At 39.5% G+C, this 23,688-nt stretch overlaps 1 protein-coding gene across 1 annotated transcript in view; it reads left to right on the forward strand.

The window, feature by feature from the left end:
• LOC124169028 (chaoptin-like) overlaps positions 1–23,688 on the forward strand; it is a 398,137-nt gene that overhangs the window by 84,115 nt on the left and 290,334 nt on the right. The window lies entirely within an intron of this gene.

Genomic DNA, 23,688 nt, shown 5'->3' on the forward strand with positions numbered 1-23,688 from the left:
AGCTGGTCTTAGCATAAAAGGTACCCTATACTCATTCTTTTGAATGTAGTATTGTACACCACAATTGCGTTTCAAATATGCTTAAAAAGATATGTCCTCAAATTGTAGCTTTTGTCCTCACCTGAGTTTATAGTTCTCACCTGAGTTCTTGGAAGAACTCTTTTCAATGGAAAATTTGACGTGAATACAGCAATTAATTTGTAATAACTATACTTGATAATATCCTTAACACCGTCATTTATGCAGTTCAAATTTTAGTTATCTATTGAAACAACTAAATTATTGCGGCGCAAAAATCTGAATTGACTTGCCATTCCTGCTGAAGTAGGAAAAAAAGAAACATCCTTAGCTGCCTCTGATTAGAAAAATAAAGAAATAACGAGAGTAGCATTTGATGATGGATTGGAAGAACTCTTTTCAATTGAAAATTTGACGTGGGTACTGCAATTAATTTGTAATAACTATACTTGATAACATCCTTAACACCGTCATTTATGCAGTTCAAATTTTAGCAAAATAAAAGGCGAAGAGTCTATTATCAGCGATTTATCCTCAGTGTTTAAAAATTTGTGTTCAGATATGTATAGCTGTAGAAAGGAGAAAGATTTTCCCTAGCCATGATAATTTTTCCTCGATAGCTTTTAGGCTCACCAATAATGTTTTTTCAAAATTTTTTATTACTTATTCTTCCATTAACAGGATGATTTCATTGCTTGGTTACGTTTGATTCAACACACTTGCGTTGCTTTCAGACCTCCCACAACCCCCGCAGCTATCATATATAGGTAATCTCGGGGGTAGCATAAAATTTTATATTTATTTTAAGATACAGTTTCTCGTAGGGATAACGTTTACTTTGTGGAGTTGTATAAAATTACATATACCCGACATATTTCCTTCCTTTCTTTTCGCGGTGATTCGAAATATTCCGGAAAGGTTACGCTTCCACACAAGCAGTAAATTATACGTAATCACCTATCGGTCGAATTCTCTTTAGGTTATTCATGACGACCTAGGAGAACTTATTATTCAACCTATCGTGGGCAATGGTGTCTAGAATCCTTAAATGGGTCAGTTGAAAGCCAATGCACTCTCATCTCGGGTCTGAAGCGGAGGGAAGCGTTCGGAAACCGATGAGAGACGTGGTACGAATTTTCATTGGAATGTATGAAAGAGATCTATTTTAATTATTCAGAAATAATTCAGTTGATCACCCCCCAGGGCATATATATGAAATAACACTGAGATAATAAACAACCTGGAAAGTAATGAGATAAAAAATGACTGATGAAAAATATCATAGGTTTTTTAATGATCTTTCAGGGGGTTTATCTAGCTCTTTTAATGTCTTTGGTCCTAATCAAACATGGTTTAAGTTTTTTTGCCATTAACGCTTTCAATTATGCGCCTTGGTATCAATATATATCAAAGCCTAAATTTAACGCGTATTAAAAGCTGTTTTATTAGTTTTTTATTAGTACTTTTAAGTGACTACTACCCTTCAAGGTAAGGGATGATAATTTTTTACCGAAAAATCTATATTTGCTGACTTAATATCACAATTTTTAATCCACACCATAGAAAAATCTCAAATAAAATTCGTTTGCCGTCTCCAAAACACTTTCTAAATTCCCTAATATGCTGAATTTGACTTCGTCTCTGGCTTTACCACGAACACGTTTTCAAGTCAGAGCTTAAATATTCTTTCAATGTGAAATGAGTTTGATAAATGAATAAAGCTAGCTTATATCTAGATTATCAATCCCCGATTATTCTCATGCTGAGGGAAATCTTCGCAATGCTTCTTAAGTGTATCATTTATTTAATTGCACTGCCGTCCTATTCTATTTAAACAATAATATTCTAGCGGTATGAATTTGCTGGACGATTTAATCAATTCTCGCAATTCACAACGCAAGTCACATTATTCACGTTATTGCAGTTGAGCCCTGATTGAAATTCATTTTCTTAGCTATAAAGGCGATCGGATTTTTAATTTTGTTCGTTGCCTGGTATCATAGTTACCATTCGACAACTGGAGGCTTTTCAAATATAATCCAATGCTGAATGTGAAAAAATGATACATATGAGTGGCAAAATTCATTCAAATTACGACATATATACTCTGTTAATGAGAATAGTTACTCGCATTTCCTATATATTTGGAATTATTTTAATGTTCCTTACATATTTTGACCACTCATTTTATTCGAAATTTGCGTCCTCTAAAAGTTTCTGTGGCCAAGGGTTTTTCATACGTGATGTCACTGACGAGACTTTGTATAATAGCTTTTTATTTTAGGTAAATTAAATTGCAAAGAAAGTTCTTTGAAAGTCAAAGCGAAACTTTTTTGCATTTAGCCATATTTATTTTGCTTCGAGGGAATTTATCCTTCTAGTGCTCCATTTTCCCTGCAATGAACATTTTCAGAATACGCATGGATCCTCCCATTTACATCGAGTTAGCTAATCGCTGAAAGCGTTTATAGTTCTTCCAAAACTTCTGCACCCATATTTCGGCCTGGCTGAATATAATCCTTCTCTAGCCGCAGGCATTTTAAATGCTCGTCGCAAAATGAGGAAAAACCACGCAAGATATCGTTGTAGGATCGGTAAATAAGGGTGAACGACCGAACAAGGGGAAAGAGAGCGTACATGCGGTACTACGTTAAATGCTTGGTGAATAGCATCGAATGGGAAATGGGTTATTGTCGGTTGGGGATAGAAAATGAATAGAGACCGAAGATGATGGAGTTTTGGTCGGTTGATTGCGGAGGAACGATGGGATGGGCTGGGGAAAAGCGGTTCAGAGACTTCAAAATAGAGAACCTTTGGCAGTCCTGTTGGCTTTGCTCTTGGGTTAGAGAGCGATGCGGGGACTCCTGGCGGTGGGGAAAGGAAATGTTCGATGCGTGCCGATGTGCTCTGTGAGATATGTGTTGGGAGCGACTAGTCCCTCCACCCTTTCTGCGTCCAACCCTCTCGCTCCTCCTCATGTAAATCCAGCTCACCCATCTTGGCTGGATGCTCCACGGGCCTTTCTCATTCCGTGTAAGTGGAAAGACCGCAGTCGTCGAAGCGACGCTGGCCGAAGGCTATGATTCTCCATTATACTCCCTTTTCCATGATTGGATTACATAGTGATAGCCCCGTGGAGCCTGCGGCAAAGGGTTTTAGCCGAGGTTTTGAGATCGTGTTCGAGCAAGTGGTAACCGCCGAATTGTCCTTACTTACTTTCCAATCCTTCGGTATAAATTGCGATTTTACGCTGTTCCTTTTAAAGTTTTTTTTCCAAGCTACGGAAACTGATGGCAAAATATGCACAGTAGAAAAATATATAAGTCTATTTTCATATTGGTGGAACACTATGAGAATGTGCGATTGGCTGTGAGATCTCATGACAGATCAAGTTTCAAATACAACTAGATCGTCCGTGATGTCCTATTTTGCATAATTCGTTACGATGACAGCTTTTACTTGCATTTATGTTATTCTTGCTCGTCTACTGGTTCTCGTTATTTCCATGTATGGTGAGATTTTAATAGTCCTCATATTGAGTATTCTTTGAGTTTCATTTAAATTTTCCAGTTGATTGGAGGGAATGTATTAACTATTTTCATAAATTCATCATCTCTGACATAATACAATTCATATAAATAGGCAAAGTTAATTTTGACATATTGCTGTAACGATGTACAGTTTCATCTCCGCACGAATCACCGACTCACAGAAAGCTGGAGATCCCCTAGGCTTGGTGAGATTGATTTCACAGAGAGGGACGACGGGAAGAGGATATGAGAGATAGAAGGCACACCACTGGCTGGGAGGCAATTGAACTCTCAGGCTTTGCCTGTAGGGCAGGTGGGGCTAGAATTGAGATAAAGGGTTAAGCCATCACGGCAGGGCTAAGGACATGGTGAGGGCGTGGAAGGAAATAAGGTCGCCGATGTAAGGGAGAAGAAAAGGAAAATAAAACTTTCAGCAGCTACATTGTAATAACATTTTCATTGCCAATAAGTAAGCCGCGAAAACCAGTATTATCATTTTTCCTGATTTTTACAATAGTAATCCCTGAAGTTGAATGATTCTACCATTGCATTCACCTTAAATTTCTGTAAATAAAATATAGTTCACTAAACAACGATTATTTGAGAGCTACAGTACCTTTTGAGCTCTGCTTCAGTAGGTACATGTGGAAGTTTTCGAAAAGTTAGGGTTTCAATTTGGTTTTATGTTTTCCAAGTGACAAAAAACGAGGCTTTTAACAATAATCCGAGTAAAATTTTGTCGGAAAATGGTAAAATGTTGTTAGCACTATGTAAAATAACATTTAAATTAATTAATTCTATTGTATGGAAAAGTCCTAATGGACTAAGCAGGACCAAATTGTAACAATAATTTATAAAAGATTCATAATTAATGAATATAAGAAATTATTTCATTTATTCATCTACTTCATTGACCACATATACTTCATTGACCACGTATTATATTTAATTATAAATGTCAAGCGTCAATAAACGTCATTATTATAATGTTAATACATCAGCTTTTTAATATTTTATACTGCATTTACCATAAATTGTTTGATGCTGAATCTAAAAATGTCAATAAATGCCATAAGATTTCTTAAAATAAAATACTTCAATGGCAATCGTTTAATAATTTAAATGAAATTCAGCACTACAAACCCGAGCGTCCCGGCATTTTTGCAGAGGTTTTATTATATTGCGGCATCATATGCTACATAGAAAGGGGTGGGTCGTATTGAAGGTATGGGGTTGTTATATACGGCGGCGTCGGTTTGAGTGGGAGAGTGGAGAGGGATTGGTTTGCGTGACGGCCTACAATGGCTTCCGATGGGATCGCTTGGGTCTCCGGGGCATCTTGAGGGTGACGTCACCTCCGTCGAAGGGACGGACGCCTTGCGAGGGATTTGAAGGACGGGCTGACCTCTTGATTGGACGCTGACACCGGGTCGGGGAATTGCAGGATCAACGCCGTTGACAGGCATGGTGGTATTCTGTATTCATGGCCATTATGGAAAGTCAAATATTGCAGTAAAGGGAATGAGATATTAAACGGCCATCATCTTTTGACCTCAACCATATAATAATCAAGTTCGAGTGCCTATAGTGAAATTGAAAATATTCCAAGCAAGAAAAGAGACAAAAGATATAAATTTTTATGTGTATTTGTCATTTTTACGCTTCCAACGCCAAGACTTAGAAGTTTTTTCTAGCATTTTAGCTTAGTGAGGTCTTAATACAATAAATAACTGGTAATTGTAATTAAGAGAGACCTCAGGTACTGTAAATATTGTTCCTAAAATAGCTTAGAGATAGAAAATAACTATTGGAAAACCAGTAATTGTTCAGTTAATTTTCAGAGAAAGTGATTTTTTAATCTCGGAAGAAATTTTATATCCACGCTTTCCTTGAATCCAAGCATTAATTTTCACGTACGAATTCAGGGATCGCGGTAATGTGAGAGCAGATGATTGCTTTCGGAGGCAATATTTTTCGGGTTCAACTGCGGTGATTGTGCCCATTTTACCTTAATTTACTTTTTCAAAACGTCCTTTTTTTAACACATGCTTACTGAAATGTTTTTATGGCAGTCATTCCATACGAGAATATATCTATTGTACTGTTACCTGTTTTTCAAAGGTAGTGAGGACTTCGTTTCGCCGGGACGGTTATGATTTTCCCAATAGAAAATCCAATGGAAAAGTAATATGTACCACCTTGGAATGCATTATAGCTTCCCTACCATTGGAAAGCATTGCTCAAACGATTCCTTTACGTTATGTAGATAATGATACAGAAATCAGCTTCATAGTCGTTTCAACAAATGCAGGAAAGTACTAGCTGCGTGAATTTCAACTTTTATAATCGCTTTGTGCTGAATAAAGACTTAAGTAATGGGCGCAATAATCGTTCTGAAATCCAGGTGTGTGAAATAAATTTAGAATCACGTCAGAAGGACAGAGAAGGAAGTTGCCGATCTGATAATTTTTATCGCGAAAGGAGACTTGTACAAATGTCTTTTAAAAGGCATAATCTCTCCATCGTCTGTCCCGCTCATTCCGTGACGCTCATCACCCTAATCCAATCTACATTATTTCCGATTATTCCGATATTATCCCACCCGGGAGTCGTGTCACTTCCCTCGCACCCCACCGTTCGTACCCAGGGGGTCGCGGTCTCCGAAGAGGGGTGGGGTCTCCTCCCCGGGGGATGGGACAGACATGGGCCCTGCGTACTCGCACAAACACATGTGTCACCGCGAACTCATTTATCACTAGTCATAACGGCCAGATTAAACCCGGGCCGTCAAGAAGTTGACGCGAAACCCTGGGAGACAAAAGGAGAGCGTGCAAAAAATTTACCTCTCTCTCTTTCCTTCCAAAAACTCCTCCTCTTCCACGATGACATCCCCTTCCCTACTCCGATCAACCCTCCTCGTCCTTTCCTCTTCATCCTTGTCCTCCGGAGTAAAATGGCTCTTTTCTTCCTCCTCCCCGTTCTGGCTCTCAATAATTTACCATCCCTTTTTCTCCCTAAGTCCGAATATTTTCATCCTCAGTAGCTATAATTACCTAGTCCTCGTTTTATTATTTTCCTGGAGAAAGGAAATAAATGATTTTTTTCTCCAATCGATTGATGATCATCACGAGACTCACAGTGCAATATTAATTTTAAAGAGAATTAAAAAAGGTTCGGCTTATTCAACCGCAGCGTCAGAAAAGCTTGAATAACCCAAGTAATTTCTTTGATTGCTTTGGCTAATGTAATCTGAGTTTTATGTTACATTCTTAAAATGACGAGGGCTTAAAATTTCCACTTAATTACTTGTTTCCCGTTCAAAAGCTGGTCATTTTGATAGTTTATATGGTGGAACATTTGTGATGACTAAAAAAATAAGTACAATTTACCTACATATAATTAAACTGCTGTCCAAATTTGTACGAATGATTGACATCCTGCTGCTGTTGCCAATGATAAATTGATTCTTAGGCCTTCACTTGTATGTTTCCTTGGGTACGTAGGGATCTTTTACTTTGCACTTTAGCCTTAGAAATTATGTCACATGGTTCATTTGAGAAAATCAATGGTTATTGCATTAAGTGATCTTCGGCAACCTTTAAATATTAAACAATCAACCGTCTTTATTCCACATTGAATCTACTCCACATTGCACATTTTGAGAAATTTAAATAAAAAATCTGAGAAAAAATGAATAAATAAGGCCCACCCTAAGGCACACCACATTAAATTTTTTAACTTAGTATTTTCCCTTATAAAAATTATGTAAAATCATAATACAGGCAAATTTTAAAAGGGTCTATTCAGTTTGGCTAGAAAATTTTAAGGTGGTTACTCTTAGTTTTAAAACGAGTTATACTGAACCAAAAAAAAAAAGACGGAATCCAACCGGTCGAGATGAAGCGATACTTCCTCTTAACTTATCCCTTCGGTCCCATACTCGACGCCCACTGCCTCCTTCCCTTTTTTCCCTGCCTGCGCCTACCCTCGGTTGACTCGCCCACGCACTTCGCTTATCACCGTGAGCGGGTGTCGTCCCGTCCTCCGAGTTTCAACTCACTCTTCCATCGCCCCTTCAAGCCTTCCCATCGGCCTATCGCTCATCTCCCCGCCTTTCTTTATACACCCTCCGCTAAACCCCTTCATCCACCTCCCCCGTCCATCCACTCCATTTCGCCACCCCCCCCCCCTTATAGCGTCCGAGGGCACCAACCTTTCAAACTCACCCTCTCTCCCCCTTCATCCCTTCGGTCACGCTGCACGGAGGCTGTGCGCGCGCGGAAAGATTTAAAAATGATGAGTGCACAACAGAGGTCATCCCGTGGGGGAGGGATATGGGATTTGTATTGGCAGGCGGACAAGCGTAGCTGGTGTTACACCAACGACGTGTCAGTGACTTTGTGAGATTTAGTCTCCCAACCCTTTCGCGATCACGCTCCTGCAATTCACCCTTTGCTTTGCGCATACACTCGCGGATTCCCGCTCTCGCGATATATGCATCTCGGTGATTTTCCGTTCCCCTACGGGACTTGCAATGTGTTCTCTCGTGCCCGATGCTGATTGCCTTGATGTATGGTGCCGCGGAATTTGCTGTTTTACGATGTGCTATCGCCATGTCGGACCACTTTAACTCTCCAAGCTTATCTTTTCCCTTTAGCCTTTAAGTCTCGCTTCCTCATATTTTTGCCTTTTTCGCACCTGAGTAAGCTATTCTGTCTTAATTACGTCGACCGAGAGCTCTAAAATGGCATTACTTGACTAATAGTAGAAACAATTAAGGTATCATTTACGCAAAATAATTGCCGTTTTGACAGAGACTACTGTTCTTTCGTACATTAATTATGATGATAAAAAAAATTTAACGTAATATCCTATCTAATGTATGTAGTATCAAATGAAAAAGAAATTTTTTTTTCTGCAGCTAAATTCGAAAGGTTAGTTAATGCAAATTGTCCTACATTATTTAAAATATATTTAATTAAAAATTGATTTAAAATATATTTGAAAATCATTAAATTCACGAACTTACCTGCTCACGAAGACGCCTAACTTCGTTTAACAGTATCTTAATTTAGCAGATGGAAAATGAGTAGTTTTGGAAATTATTACGAAGTTAGAATAAAAGAAATTCCTTTAATCCAATGGCCACGTATAGCATTTTAAACTTGGTGCACAAAACTCGCCAGAGTATCATTCTCTGCTTCCAATTTGGGCGTAACATTCCATACTCGATTATACACGCTCCGTGCTTCCTCTTTAAGACCTGAGGGAGATAAGCGCAGTGCCATGCTCATTATGACGACCCATGCACTTGTTCGGCCGCACGTCCCCTGGCATTCAATTTTCTCCCCTAGCTCACTAGCTGTAAGGGGGGGGGTCACACTCACACAATTAACCGGCTCTGGGTTAATGCCGTCGTGTGTGAGTCCACACGTACCCAGAAAACCAATTATCAGGCACTGCACCTTGTGAAATGGAGACGGGAAGATGGGATGAGGAGGAGGGCGGGCGACAAAGTGCAGGGAGCGGAAGTGCAGGGAGCGGGGTTTGCCACACTTTGGCACCGCCATCTGAGCAACGACGAGCGACAACTCCTCGCCGTAACGTCGGAAGGTTCCCGGAGTCCCTTCAAACGCGCCACCGTGGCCTGCTTACGCCTCTCCTCATTCCAGGAGGATCCGTTCGCAGTCCAACGATTACGGCGGGCTTATCGCCGCGGCATTAGTTGCCCGTCACGGCGTCAAACGCGTTCGGGTTCGAGATTACAGCGGCAAGACGAGAGGGCTCAGAAACCGCTCACGGCCGTGCCGCGGATGCCACCGGCGATGCGTGCACCTCATCAACACGCTCCGTGCACGCACCCCTCACTCTTGAGCCTCCGATCACGGAACCAATCACGTCACGTTCCCCATCTCCTCCCCTAGGTCCGTGTCCCGCCATCCCTCCTATATGCCGTCATACGCGACTCCATCCCTCCACCAGTTGTTGCTTATGAAAGCCGCGAGCGCGGAGGGCAAACAGCATTTCAATCACAGAGTGAGAGATTGATCGGGGAGGATGTTGAGTGCAGCCGTCGGGAGCGGGATGAAAGTGGAGATGAGCGAAGCTGATTGGTTGACTATTGTCGAGCACGGTTTTCAATTTGAGGAGATTGAAGATTGAGATGCGGATTTCAAGAATGCGTTTAATATGAGACAAAAGATACCGAGAATCGGAGAGAATTGCGATGATTTTATCGATTCAAATTCATTTGGTTGCCATTCCCTAAAGAATTTTATCCCTAACAAAATTGATTGGTTTAGATGTAGCATGGTGGAATTATTGGGGATTCAAGATTGAAAAAGTAAATTAGAATAAGTCAACCATGAATGTCATCTCTAATCTCTAGCACCTATGCAAAATTTCCTATGTTATTAGTAGCATAATCATAAGTCACATGTCTTTATTTGTAATTCTGTTGGAATGATTATTTCTTTTAATACTCTAGAGAAAATAGTAGGTTCATGAAAAGGAAAACAATTTTAAGATGCCCCCCTCAAGGATTTTTTATGAATAAAGTGCTTCAATGTTTTCCCGTGTTTCTACAATGTGGGATAAGATCATATTTTGATGAAATTCTTCTGAATTTGTTCGGCCAATATCAGGCCCTATCCATACCCTTACCACCAATTCTTCTCGCCTTATCCTACCTTTTCTTACCATCCTATTCTACAAGGCGAGAATGACCCCAGCTATGGGTAACCAACTCAAATAAACATCCCATGGGTGTAGTCACGTCGGCGGTTTGCACTGGCCTTAAGGGACCTGGTTGCCGTCGGCGATGTAAATTATTGTTATTATTATTTACGACGTTTTCATGCGCGTTGCTTTAATCGCATAATAATAGAGATTACTCCCATGGGACATGCAGTGCAGCACATTCCTCTGAACGGGTCAAGGGTGTAAACAAAGACGAGAGGACGTTTATGGGATTTGCCAGTGATGTCGGACATTAAAAGCAGAGGATTCAAATGAAACGAATATCTGAGCGCCGGCCATTCCGCATGCAGCACTGCAGCGAAGCAATTACATCGGCACGTGACTATTGCAGTCTCCCGTCTACGTTGGGAGGTTTATTGTTTCTTAGGAGGGATGAAAATATACGCCCTCCCGCAGTTATTCATCCAAACTTCTCACATTAGCGGAAGTGGAAGTGTTACACGCTGTGCTTTATGATAAACGTTTATTGTAGATTTTTGAAAATATTATTTTCATGGCCGGCATAATTATGTTTTCCTTAGTTTAATTCTTTTCAATCCTAGTTGTTTGTTGAAAATAACGGGAAAACGAGCGAGTAGATCTTTTTAAATATCATTTTCGACAAATTTTAGGGATTAATTTGCTTGCTAGCTTAACAGGCAGCTAAATCTACAGACGTTCATGTTATTTTTTATTATTAAATTTTCTCAATTTTTAAAATGCCATTTTGCATATAAACATGTGCATTGATCAAACATATTTTTGATAGATTATTCATTTTCATTGCCATTATTTCATGTTCTTTTTTAGCTTACAGCTACACGAAAATTCCGCCTACAAGACACTCCTTTATCTATAGATATCTGTATCTGTAGATATATATATATATATATCTATAGAAATGGTATTTATTGACTGTCAAAAAGGGGGTGTGAGTTAATTTTTGCGCAGTTAAATAAGTAAAGTTCAGGCCATTCTTCCATTAATGGACAATGTCATTCAGTACCACTGGTTATACATGCTTCGAAATTTCAGTCTATCAAAGGTATGCTGCTACTCTTTGGTGGTGCGTGTTGTCGATTGTCTTTGGAGAGCTGTTTTAGATTTAATTCGTCCAGAACAAATGCACCATGACCGATTGAAACTTCAAAACTTTTCGCCTAAGCGTTATGGCTCATTCACGATCTTCTTTGACTAGCGTCCCTTTCCAAGCTGCATTGGACAGAATCAATGACTATCCGTCTCACACATGCAATCGGCGGACATCACGGTTTATGTCGACCGCAGTCCATGAACACCATATTTTCTGGCGTCAGCGTCTTTCTTAGCATCACTTCAATGACAGATGGGTCAATGGAATGCTACCCCTTCAATGGAAGCCGCGGATGACTGCGTCCAGCGGCATCCGGAAGCTACGTTGATGGAAATTCATTTGAGCGTGCCATGGCAACGCTGTTCTTACTTGCATGCAGAGTTGCACTCATGCCCAGAGTTCAGAAAGGATCTCATTCATTCATTCACTCTTTCTCTTCCCTCCCTGTCCCATCACCCTCTCAATCCATTCTCCCCATCGCACGAGGATTCAAAGCAAAGCACAGCAGGTTCTGGAATATTCGGAAGAGGAAAATGCCAAGGGAAAAGAGACTCGCATAGGATTTCAAAAGCAGGGAGCGGGATATTAAAGATCTCATATTGAATACGATATTTTGAAGCCGTTGATGCGCCTCATAGATTCATATTGCCCCATAATTCAGTACCCGCGTTTTCAACAGAGAATAAATATCCGGATATTGCATATTTTGAGCGTAGAATTTAATGAAAAAGTGAATTTCGACTGCTATATTCAATGTTTCCCCGTAAGCTTGCCGCATAATTGTACAAAATAGTATGCCATTCAATTTAAGTGTATATGGTTTATGCAGGGGATAAGCGATACGAGGTTGGCTGTGTTGGCAAGAGCCTCAGCGAAATCAAATGGTAAGAAAAATGCAGCAAAATAATATTTGTTCGACTATCAACTTAACTGATCCGGTACACTAGGGGAATAAATGCACAGAGAAGTCCAGTTATTGGTATTCAGCTTATTAAAACAACTTGTCTGTTTCCACACTATTTTATTTTCGGCAACTTGTGCCATTGTCAAGTTTGCCGAAACCATGGTCGGTGAAAATAAAATAGTGTGGCAACACACAAGTTGTTTTAATAAGCTGAATATCAAAGATTTCCACCGCATCACGCCGGACACTGTATCTTTTATTCAGTTATTGGTAAATGAAACGATGACGTAATGATAACTATATGCCTAATAATTGAAAAAATTAAATATAAAGTTTAATTTCTTTCGTCCTGATGCAACATCATATTCAGAAGTTCCATCATATGATGGCCGGATGCTCAATGTTTTGGATGAATGCTAGGGTGGTCAATTGTCGTCGTTGCAATTTGTGGAGGCCATTAGTAATACAAGGACAAAGGCTGTGTAGAACCTAAGTGTTGCTTAGACTTTGGAGCGGTGAAGAGGAAATCGCTGTAGGATTGCCCCCGGGCGGAGAAGAAATTAAACTCCCCGGGTAGTGCTTACCTTTGTACTCGCCGAATGAAGTGCGAATGAATAATGATTGGGCCTCACTTGAATGGACGCGTAGGGATGAAAAGAGAAGGGAATTAATGAAGGTCTGAAAGAGAGGAATCTTCGTCGAACTGCTGTTCCCCCACGTCCATTGGTGATATTTGCGGTGAACGTAATTTCCCCACTCTGTGTAAAATCAATTGCGATAAAAGTTGTGAGATTGGGAATATGCCTCGATCTCTGCAACGCAAAATTTTTAACATTGTTATTTTTCAGAACAGAAATTGAAGTAAGAATGGCTAACCAAAGTTGCTCGACGACTAAGGAGTCGAAAGTTGGTTTATGAAGATATGTATTAGACATAGTGTATTCACTACTGGAATTTTATAATTGAAAGGGAGTGTGAAAATTAAATTTTGTTGGCTTCATGTCAGTCTATCTCAAGACCATTAGAATTACTTCATGTATAAACTATCACATATATTCTATTATGGAATTTCATTTCAAAGTTCTTTTGAAACGCAATTAAACATGTCAGACATATTGCTGATGCATAAAAATTGCCTCTACCCACCACTTTGATCATAAAATTTTCGATCGATTTATCGATTTAAAAATCACCGCGAACAGGTAAGCACATGATAATTTTCAGTTTTAGTAGTGATATATTTCGATTTGGGCTTATTTTCAGGTCGCATTTTATTTCAAGGAAGATGGAATTCTGTATCGGAAAACCCAATTTGCCATCCATTTTCACGCCTTGGGATTTGAAAGGCCCCGCCGGTATATTTAACTTCCCCGATCGTGCAGATAGTTCTATCCCTAGTAATCCTCTGCTATTTATTCCGGCTCTCTTCGCCGTTCTACCCAGTAACCCTCATCTGCTTCTGCTATGCCCTTCCTAAGAGCTCTCGAGCACCAAGCCCACTGGGCAAACTAACGCCCTCCACAACCATCCCGCGGCACTATGCAATCTCCATCTCTTCCAAACTACCCCCGACCCTCGACCCTCCTCCGCCTTTTGTTTCGGCGACGCATTGTTTGATTCCCAATTCCCAAGGCTACAGCGAGAACCACCCCATCCCCGGTTGACACAGTCTAATCTCCCACCAGTCCCTGCCCCCCCTCCTATAGGTGCGACTCGACGCAACGCCTTCCTCGGCAACACTCTTTTTTTTTACATTTACCACATTTCAGACAACTTTTAAACGTTCTTGTATTTAATTTTTTAGAATACTGAAGATCAATTGATCGATTATTTATTTGTTTTCTCTTAGTATCATCACCACAATTATTATATGTTAGCAATCCTTAGATTTTTTTGACGCAGCTCGATCGATATTACCTACACCAATCTTTCGTAGCACCGCATTTCTAATGCTTCTACTCTTGACCTCTCTGCATCTGCCAGCGTCCAAGCCGCGCTCCCATACAGGAACATGCTCCAAACGTAAGAGTTGACGAATTTTTCTTCTTCACTTGTATTCTTGGCTGAAAGTAGATTCTTCTTTTTTTTAGAAAACCCTCTTTGCCTGAGTTATTCTACTGATTATTTCTTCCTTACTTCTTCAATCGTTGGTTATTCGCTTCCTTAGTAAAAACAATATTTCACCTCTCCAAGATTTTGCCTTCATAATCTAATCTTTTTTTCTAGTCTTCTCTCTTCTGCCGCACATACATGCCCCAACGTTTTCGAGCGATGCCTTAGCAATGAAAAAGCCATCTAGTTGGTCAAAAACACGTAGTTAATCAGTTAACCATGACGTAGAAATAGCGCCATAAGTTCACTTTAGACTGAAAGTGGTCATCATTCAAAATATTTTAAATTATAATTTGGCGAGTTTTTTTTTTTTTTTGCTCATGAGATCGCAATGGAGTCAATGAAAATTCTTCACCTTTCCTCCTTCAAACAAATTTTTTCCAGTTTGATGTGCCTGAGGATTAAAAGGGATATAGAGTACAAAAAAAATGAGTTCTGTTTAATTTCGTGATTCCAATTACTACACACAATATATAAAAAACCTTTCCTTAAGGTAGTACCTCATTATCGGCTGCATAATTTTATATTTATTCAATTTTACTCACAAGACTTCACCCATTTATTACATATTTTAAGAAGGGCATTGTGCTGGCTGAAATCTTTCAAGTGGCTACTGGTATCGCTCAGAATCAGAATCAGCTATCAATTCCGTAGTTGATTGTAACCACGACTTTGGCCTCGCTCCTTTTTCATTCTAATCATTTCATATAGGTAAATTTAGCAGTATTTTGTACACCTCAAAACTTGAAACTGAACCAATCGATTAATTTGGGAATTAATTCAAAAAAGGGTCAGGATTTGTATTTCAAATCTTCAGAAAATAAAACTCACAGTTATTGTAGTATTTATGTGTGAGCATTGTTTTAAAAGACCTTATTTTATAATGCAAAGTTTATTAGCCTTCAAATTGTAGAACAAGAATCAAGTTTTTTTAATATCTTTGAATTTGTAAATATTTCCTGATAGGTCTAAATTCTAAATTCTATCACTTTAATGAACTACTTATTCATTCGGTATTGCATTTTGCATTTCAAAAATCTACAATACCATCAATGAGGAGTCATGAATTCAATTTTATTGTGAGTGAATAATGAATTTAACTGAATGAATGCGATGGTGGTTGGCGTAACATGGTGAAACTCCTTCATGATGCACAAAGGTTAAGAAAACACTTAGCTGTTTCACAAAATAAAATATATTGCGACCGGTTTCGATACAGCGTATCATCATCTGGCTGAATTTAACTGAGATAGCATGAAAGAAAGCTGGAGAGGTGGTGGCTGGCGAGCGTTACGCTGAAGTGGAGGGAAGAAATTCTTACTCTTACACACTCACGCTCACACCAAACATATTCTATATTCGTAAAAGACGGTTCTTTCATCCCTTCTGCGTATTTTTTCGGTGACTCACTTGACATTCTACAGTATCACGTGCTACCACCGTCGCGAAAAATCCCCTTGACCCTCCTTCTCCTGAAGTTAAGTGCATTGATTGGTCGTAAAATATTTTTCGAGCAATTTTTTTTTCATTTTAATTGAAATTATAAATTTGCCATATAATTTGTTTATAGACCTTTGAAGCCACTCTATTTTTGTACATTTTAGCACACGAGTAATTGATATCTCTCCATTATGTCTATTGGTCGTCAAAACATTCCCCAAATATCAATAAGAAAAACGATAAGCAATTTCCAAGGAACATACGACGATGGATTTTAATGAGATAGCACGAAAGTACAGCCAGAGAGAAGCTGGCGGCCAGCGACCGCGATAAGGTGCTCGTTTGAGCGAGAGGGTGGAGTGAGTGGAGGGAAGAAATTCATTCCCTTGAATGGCCACACTCGCCCCACATATGCTCTACATTCGAAAGTGGGGCTTCTTTCATCCTCGGACACGTATTTACCTTTTCCCTCGGCGGTGCACTTGACTGTCCGCCGTGTCCCTCGCTGCCATTATCGGATAATAGGTTGGGGCTCTATTTATGTGGCTGGTAATGGGAAAGGGTGCCCTAATCTCTGCTTTTCTCTTTATCTATCTGTGTTCTCCCTTTCCTATACACACACTCGCTCGTCCCTTTATCCTCATCTGCCGCTCTCTCTCCGAAGCCAAACTCTTCCCACCTCCTCCTATTCCCCATCACCATTCATTTGCCTGAGTCGGCCTTCCAATTGCTTTCCAATTCACTTTGCAACCGCCGCCGTTCTGCCGCCCATCCCCCCTGTACCCTCCCCCCCCCCCCCGTCAACCGCCAACACCCGCCGATCACGTCCCTCCCTTTCATCCCGGCATTCCCAGCGCCACACGGCGCAAAACCCCCATTTGCCTCCCGTTCGCCCCAATCGCCGGAGGCCGCAGACTTTTCCCACCTTTCTCCCTTCAACCAATCCTCCTCCTCTTCTATGATTCCATTTGCTGTGCTGCCGCCGCCTCCGTGGCTGATGCCGCCGGGCGGGCAAACGGAGGCAGGTATAAAGGTGGGTGGGGGGGAGTATATTCCGTGGACGGCCTTTAAACACCCCGGCAACGACCGATGACTCCTCTCGTCGCCCGCTCGATCGAAGCAAGTGGCCGATCCGATAAATTAGTTAGCCGTTGAGGGGTATAAATCACGAATTCTCTCTCTTTTTGGTGGTAGCTATCTCGTTTTCCGGAAGATTAAGGGACTGTGATATTAGTAGGTTGCCTTTTTTTGTAACCGAGCGGGAATAAGTGTTGCGCGGTTTGATTTGCGGCTTTATTTAACAAACTGACTTAATTCAATTTGTTTTGAAATCTACTCGATGACTTGTTCGCTTTTTAGTTTTACCACTTGAGGCCTATGCGGCGTAATAGAAATGATCATTAATAAAGAGATAATTCATAGAGATATTTGAAAGATGGACTGGTGATGAGTGATTTTTGGCTAAAGTTGATTAAAAAGGAAAGGTTGTTATTAATTTTGCCTAATAAAAGAAATGAATTAATTTATCTAACTTAACGTGTATACTTTTCCAGGGTTAAGCCAAAGTAAAAGCAGATAAATGATAAACTTGTTTGAATTTGTAAATGGGATAGGGAAAAACTGACTCTTATAGCTATCTCTGTTGAAAAAAATTACTGCAATGGAATTGTTGGATGCAATCTTGATTCAATTGATACTGCGCATCATTACATTGCTTTCAATTTGTTTATCTTTAACAATTACGTAGCGATTATTGCTGTTTATAACAATTACTGATATTCCTGTAACTATTAAGTTTTCTGGCCAATGGAGCAGGTGATATAGATATTAGGGTGCCATATCCTGTAAAACTAGGTAAAACATGATAAAGTACATGTTACGCAGAGAAACTTTTTTATTTTTCCTATTTCAATACACTTGCTTCTTCAGATCGTGTCTGATTGAAAATCAATGGCGTAAATCATAATAAATGTCCTGAAATCATTGGTTTGGTATTCTCTCTGACGCACTCTTGCATCACCTCACCCTGTGATCCCGAGATCTAAGCATCAACTGTAATGTATGTATTCTGGTATACTCACGGAAAATTTAAAACTAATTGGTAAATGACACTCATGTATGATCAGCAAAGTGCTGGTATGGACTCTTCGTCGGCCCTGCCGTTGCTTGAATAGGTCGCTCGGCTATGCTCGAATATTTAATAGTGTATCCCGGCGCTCACTTTTATTTTAATTTTCTCCCTCGCACAAGGGATTGGTACAGTTTTCAAAGTCCTCTAGGAGGGAAGCTGCTCCTTTCTCTTATTTCCCAACCTTCACACATGCACCCCTCACCCCCTCTAGACGAAATGTAAAATATATGCAAGTTTGCCAACTCCTACACCTAAGTCCTATTATCCGTCACCGACAGAGCTACCTCCCTGTATACCGTTCATTCTCCCTCCATCCTTTCAATCCACATACATCATGAGGAAAATATTTACTCCTTGGACTCCGTCTAACCTGCAGAGGAAATGATAAATAAAAACACTCTAGATGGCTGCGTTGAGGCTAACATTCAAACCCAATTTCAGTTCTATCACGGGAAATAAAAGAAAATATAAAATGAAAGGCTAATCTTTAGATTTTGTTAAAATCCTGGTGCTTCTCCTTCTTCATGACAGTTAGCTTCAATTAAATAAAATTTCCTTTTTCCAACACCAATTCTCTTCATTTTCCTCTGGTCCTGGCCCTTAAATTCTCCATTACGATAGAAAAACTCTCGAGGTGTAAAGGAAAATAATCACTGGACCCTGGCAATTCTTTTACCAGAATGCCGAAATCCTTGCCAAAGTTACCTAATTATATAGCAATAAGGTAATACGTATGTAGGTATGTATTATTAATTGTACAAAATATTCAATGTAAATGGAGAGTTATTGGTGCATATTATTTTCTTCAAGCTGTTTTATAGAATAATTATTTACATGCGATCAGTTTTTATGTCAATTTTCCCTAAAAAAGTTTATAAAAATACTTGAGCAAGAGGCTTACCATTGCTGTTATTCTAAAAGCTTTTGTAGTTTTTTTTCTCAATTTTCCCCATTTTATTTTGAAATTGAAATGTTTCCGTGAAATAGTAGTATATCTGTGCTTCTTTGTATTTGACTCGGCGAAGAAAGCTTTTTTTGATTACTTTGGTTTACATAATTCCAACAGTTCCAAATTTGAGTGTCGGCGACATATTTGAATACTACTTTCACGCCCTACTGTTTAAAAGCCTACACTAAGCCACTTCTTGTCAGCGAATTTCCCCACTTTTTCCACCATTTCTTTTCTCGCGAGGGGATATCCCTCTTCCGCATCATCCTCTCGTCAATCTTCCCAAATAATATTCCAAAAGGATCTTTGTGTTCCCGTCTAAAAAATACGCCTATCTCGGTTTCCTTTGTTTTATTGCATTTTCTGCCTTTCCTCGTCCCAACACTTCCGGAGTTCTTACTTCCTCCCCAGTCCACGAACTCGCGGTCATATCTCCGACACTCCCACTGAAAGACCTGCTGAATCCCATTTACAGATTCTAATCTAGATCTCAGTGCATCTTTTTCACCTCTCCCTTGCATCCTTTCCTCATCAAACCTTTTCCTCAGTGACTTCCTAACTGATTCCACTTCATTTCTACTACATCCCTCCACTCTTTCACCCTTGTTTTCTCCTTGCCGTTCCTACTTTTTTCTCCCTCTTCCGACCGTGAAGCCAAACCAGTCGTGATCTTTGTTTGTTTTCTACGCATCCGCCTCGTTCAATTGATTTTCTCGTCATACTTTCCCTGAGTTTGACTCATCAGTTTAGAAGAGCAAAGCAAATCTTCCAACCCCATTGTTGCTTTTCTTCATATTGGTCCGGCAATTCTATGGTTCCCATTATGTTTTACTATTCCCTTACAATAATAATTTTTGACTTGTCTCTAGTGTAAAGTGAGCTTCTGGTAAAATTTAATCTAGTCTATGATGAATTCACCCAAAAGCCAATTAAAATTGGAAATCAATCTGAATTTTTAGTGAATATATATAGCCAATTAGGAACGTGAATTCAATGTTTATTTACTGAAATCAATCTTCCTCTATAGATAATGCTTCCGTTTTCTTCAAATGATAATGAAGTTTATTAATAGATGACGGCGATCTATGCTCAAAATACTTTTTATACTCCAATACAGGCTTTGAGGTATCAATAATGAACGTGATTTGGAAATATATACCTACTGGTTCTTAAATTATATTATTATTATGAAAGCTAGATATGACTAAATTATCCTCCTAGTTGATGGCTGCCTAAGACGTTCGAATAAAAATAATTTTTCTACGATCTCTTTTCACGTGAAATTTTTATGTCAATTATTATTCCCTCACGTTTTCAGTTACACTTGTATTTGACATATTCATTTTTAAAAACAATAGCATTAATATTTTTATTTTGTTTGAAGCTGGTTTAGATTATCACTCTCGCCATACATTCTCACTTGTGTGTGTCCTGCTATCCGGCGAGTGACTCTTTTGGCGACAATTTTGACTTTCCTCTAATTTCCCGTCGCAACGCGTTCATTTCGCCTCGTCTCCTTGCTTCCAAATCGTTCCCCCGGCTGGACACACTGTTCTACTCCTTTCATCTTTACAATCCCTATCCTCCTTTATCACGTTAACTTCCACCATCTGTTCCCTCATCTTTCCCTCTCTCCTCGTCCATCCTTTTCACATGCCTCATAAAGTCACCCCTCGTCTAGTCCTTAAGCTGCTCAAAACAATTGGACACCATCACAGTTTCCCGGCTTACTCTCTTCTCTCTGGCTCAAAGAATGTATCTGCCGTCCTCGCAGATACTTTACCTCTCCTGTTACACAACAATCTTCTCACTTTCATGTAGTTATTCTTCATCTTGGGCAATAAAAATTACCTTGCACGGAGATTCATCAGCTAAATTTAAAAAACGTCAATAGCTTTGCATAAATCCAACAAGGAAAATATTTATAATCCCATTGAAAATAAATTCTGAAAATAAAAATCTTACCATATCAATATAAATCAATTGTAATGAAATGCCATAGTATTAATATCGTTGCGAACTAATCATTGATGAAATTTTATCGAACAATATCTCCGAAAAAAGGTACTTTTTTGAAGTAATTATCATTCCTAATATATAAATATATAATCCTACCGCACATAGTTAGTGGCGGATCTAGGTTTAGATGAAGTCAAAAGAATAGGCGAGCCCTCGGTTCTATTATAGTGGGGACTTCCCAAACATTCTGGATGTATGAGTCTCAAAAACGGCGGTTTTAGATTAGTTGTATTGCTAATGAATTCAGTTTAATGTTTTTATAAGGTCTTCGTGTACAAATAAATAAGTGCAGAGTCTATGGATGCGTTTTGTTGCATGGATTCAAAAGTATCCCTTCCAAATGGAACGTTGCAAAAGCACATGAAGGAGACTTTGAGCTAACACTATTTTGCTTTTTAAATTTGCTGTAGTCAGTGAATGTTTTGAAATTATAGCTAAATATTTTTGCAATGTGGTGCCTTGATTAAGTTTCAATTGTAACCTTTTGACTCAATGAGAGGGGGATAGAGTTTCTAACCCCCCCCTGCCCTCCCCCCTGCACTCTTTCTATCGCGATCACTCCCAACTCCACCGTTTGTTGCGACATATTTTCCCCCCTCGTCCATAATTTTACCTATCCACTATTAGGAAGCCACTCGGTCCAGTCCTTCTGCCGGTCCAAATCATTCTGCACTCTCACAGTTTCTTCTCTCCCTCCCATTCCTTCTTCCCTGTCCGCTCCAAACGATCCCATCCACATTCCGAGTCTTCCACCACCCTTCTTCCTCCCTCTCTCCCCTCACCATATCTTTTTAAGTCTCTTCCCTCCCTTCCTTTTGCCTTTTCCGCCTCTCAGTTTCTCCCAAGTCTCTTCCACCCTCTCTAGGAGAAAGGCTGAGCAATATAAATTCTTCACGGCAGTCGCTATCTCCTCCAACGACGATACTATTTGCTCAATTTTATTCCATGTACTCGGTCGCACAAAGTTTTTATGAACTTGTTAATGTTCCTGCTTCCCCACCATGCTTCCGTCCCTTCATTTTTCCTCCTTGCCCCTCCCTATTTCTGCATCCGAATTTCTTTCCGGGATATGGATATAATCTACCTTTCGTAACACATTCATACTAGAATTCATTAACGCATATAACGTATTCACACTAGATTGCTTAAGGGCGTCGTTTTGACACCAGGTAAATTTTTGTACTACATCTTAATTTTTTAGTACTTATGAGGCAACGATTCGGTAAATAATTGTGAGAAAGCGTATTTGAACAAGCGTATTTTATACGGACTTTCAAAATAATCAATTGCTTAAACAAAAAGGAATACCTCGAATTTGGCATATTGGCATTAGCAGCCATGAATCGTAAATGTTTCCTCAAAGGAAGCCTGTCAATAGGCATAAAAAAAGATGGTCCGAGTCATAATGACACCCTCTGGTAATCTTGTGGATTCAAATATGCCCGGCATTCTTTTGTTTAAGGAAAATACAATGGGACATTAAATGCGTCTCCCGGTTTTTTTCGCCGGGAATGGTTGAGCTGTTATGTTTACTGTTTGATCAACAAGAATTCAGCGATGGATTTCCCGGCCAAATACCAAAAGATTGGCTCCTTCAAAGTTCTGCGGCGAGAGTTAGTGTTAAGTACCCGGGGGAGATGACACCAACACAATTATTCCACATAGTTTATTAAATAACTTCATTACGACCATGAATTCAAGGAGCATTAAAAAATGATGCGGACTTACTGTCTGAGGGCCTTATCTGGTAGCTACTTCACGATTTGAGTTTCAAAACTCTGAGTATGACGTAATACGTATCAAACCCGTTAAGTTGCAACTGCAAGAAGGCTATTCGTAGAAACCACACAAATACGCAAACAGTCCGTCATTTTCGCTGCTCAAAATTTTCAAGACTTCGCTGAATGGAGACTTTGATCTCCAAAGTGAGGGGATGTAGAGAGCGATTGGCAGATAGCCAATAACTAAGGCTGAAGCCCATGTCTGCGAAGAGTGTTCACCTGGTTGCCAAATGAATTGCTGTTTTGAAGAATTGTGAAACGTTGTTGAATGTTCGAAAAGTTTCCATTATTTTATTACAAAGTCATGCAAAATTTGTTGACCATAAAAAATCACGCTCCATAAACCATCAGCAAATGACGAAAGTGGACGTTCAGCTACGAATAAATAGGCTATAAGAAAGAAATAGTAATGAACTGTTCAAGCGCATTATCTAAATGGAGACTTTCACTCGGAAGTTACGCTTTCTTTATTTGATGGCATAACGAACTGAAAACTCCGCCGACGCAGCTTTGTCCAGCCTTGAAAACGGGGCGACAAAATGCTTGCCTTTTTTTTAACGCGCATGGCAACGATTATCTGAGTGGTGCTCACTCGCAGTTTTATCTCGATACAATATTTCAGGCTCCAGGGGAAGGTTCAACTCGATTAACCTCATCGCAATCTTTTATGTGCCAGTGTGATAAGTTGTCACATTTCTTTCGATCTCTCCCAAATTATCAATATAATATTAACTTTATTTTGAAAATTTTACTTTGAAATTGCCTCACACCAATTAGTTGTATTTCGTGGCCTTACAAACGAAAATAATGATGATTTGATCGAAAATTTTCAGCAAAAATAAGTCTCGCAGTCACCCTAAATTGTTGAAAAAATCGTTATTTACTACACGTGTTATCTGCATGGATATGAATTCCTTATTTTTTAGAATTATTCTCTAATCCTTTCATCTTTCATTTAATTATTTTGTTTCAC

Source organism: Ischnura elegans, chromosome 1 (assembly GCF_921293095.1).
Source record: "Ischnura elegans chromosome 1, ioIscEleg1.1, whole genome shotgun sequence".
Classification (NCBI taxonomy): domain Eukaryota; kingdom Metazoa; phylum Arthropoda; class Insecta; order Odonata; family Coenagrionidae; genus Ischnura; species Ischnura elegans.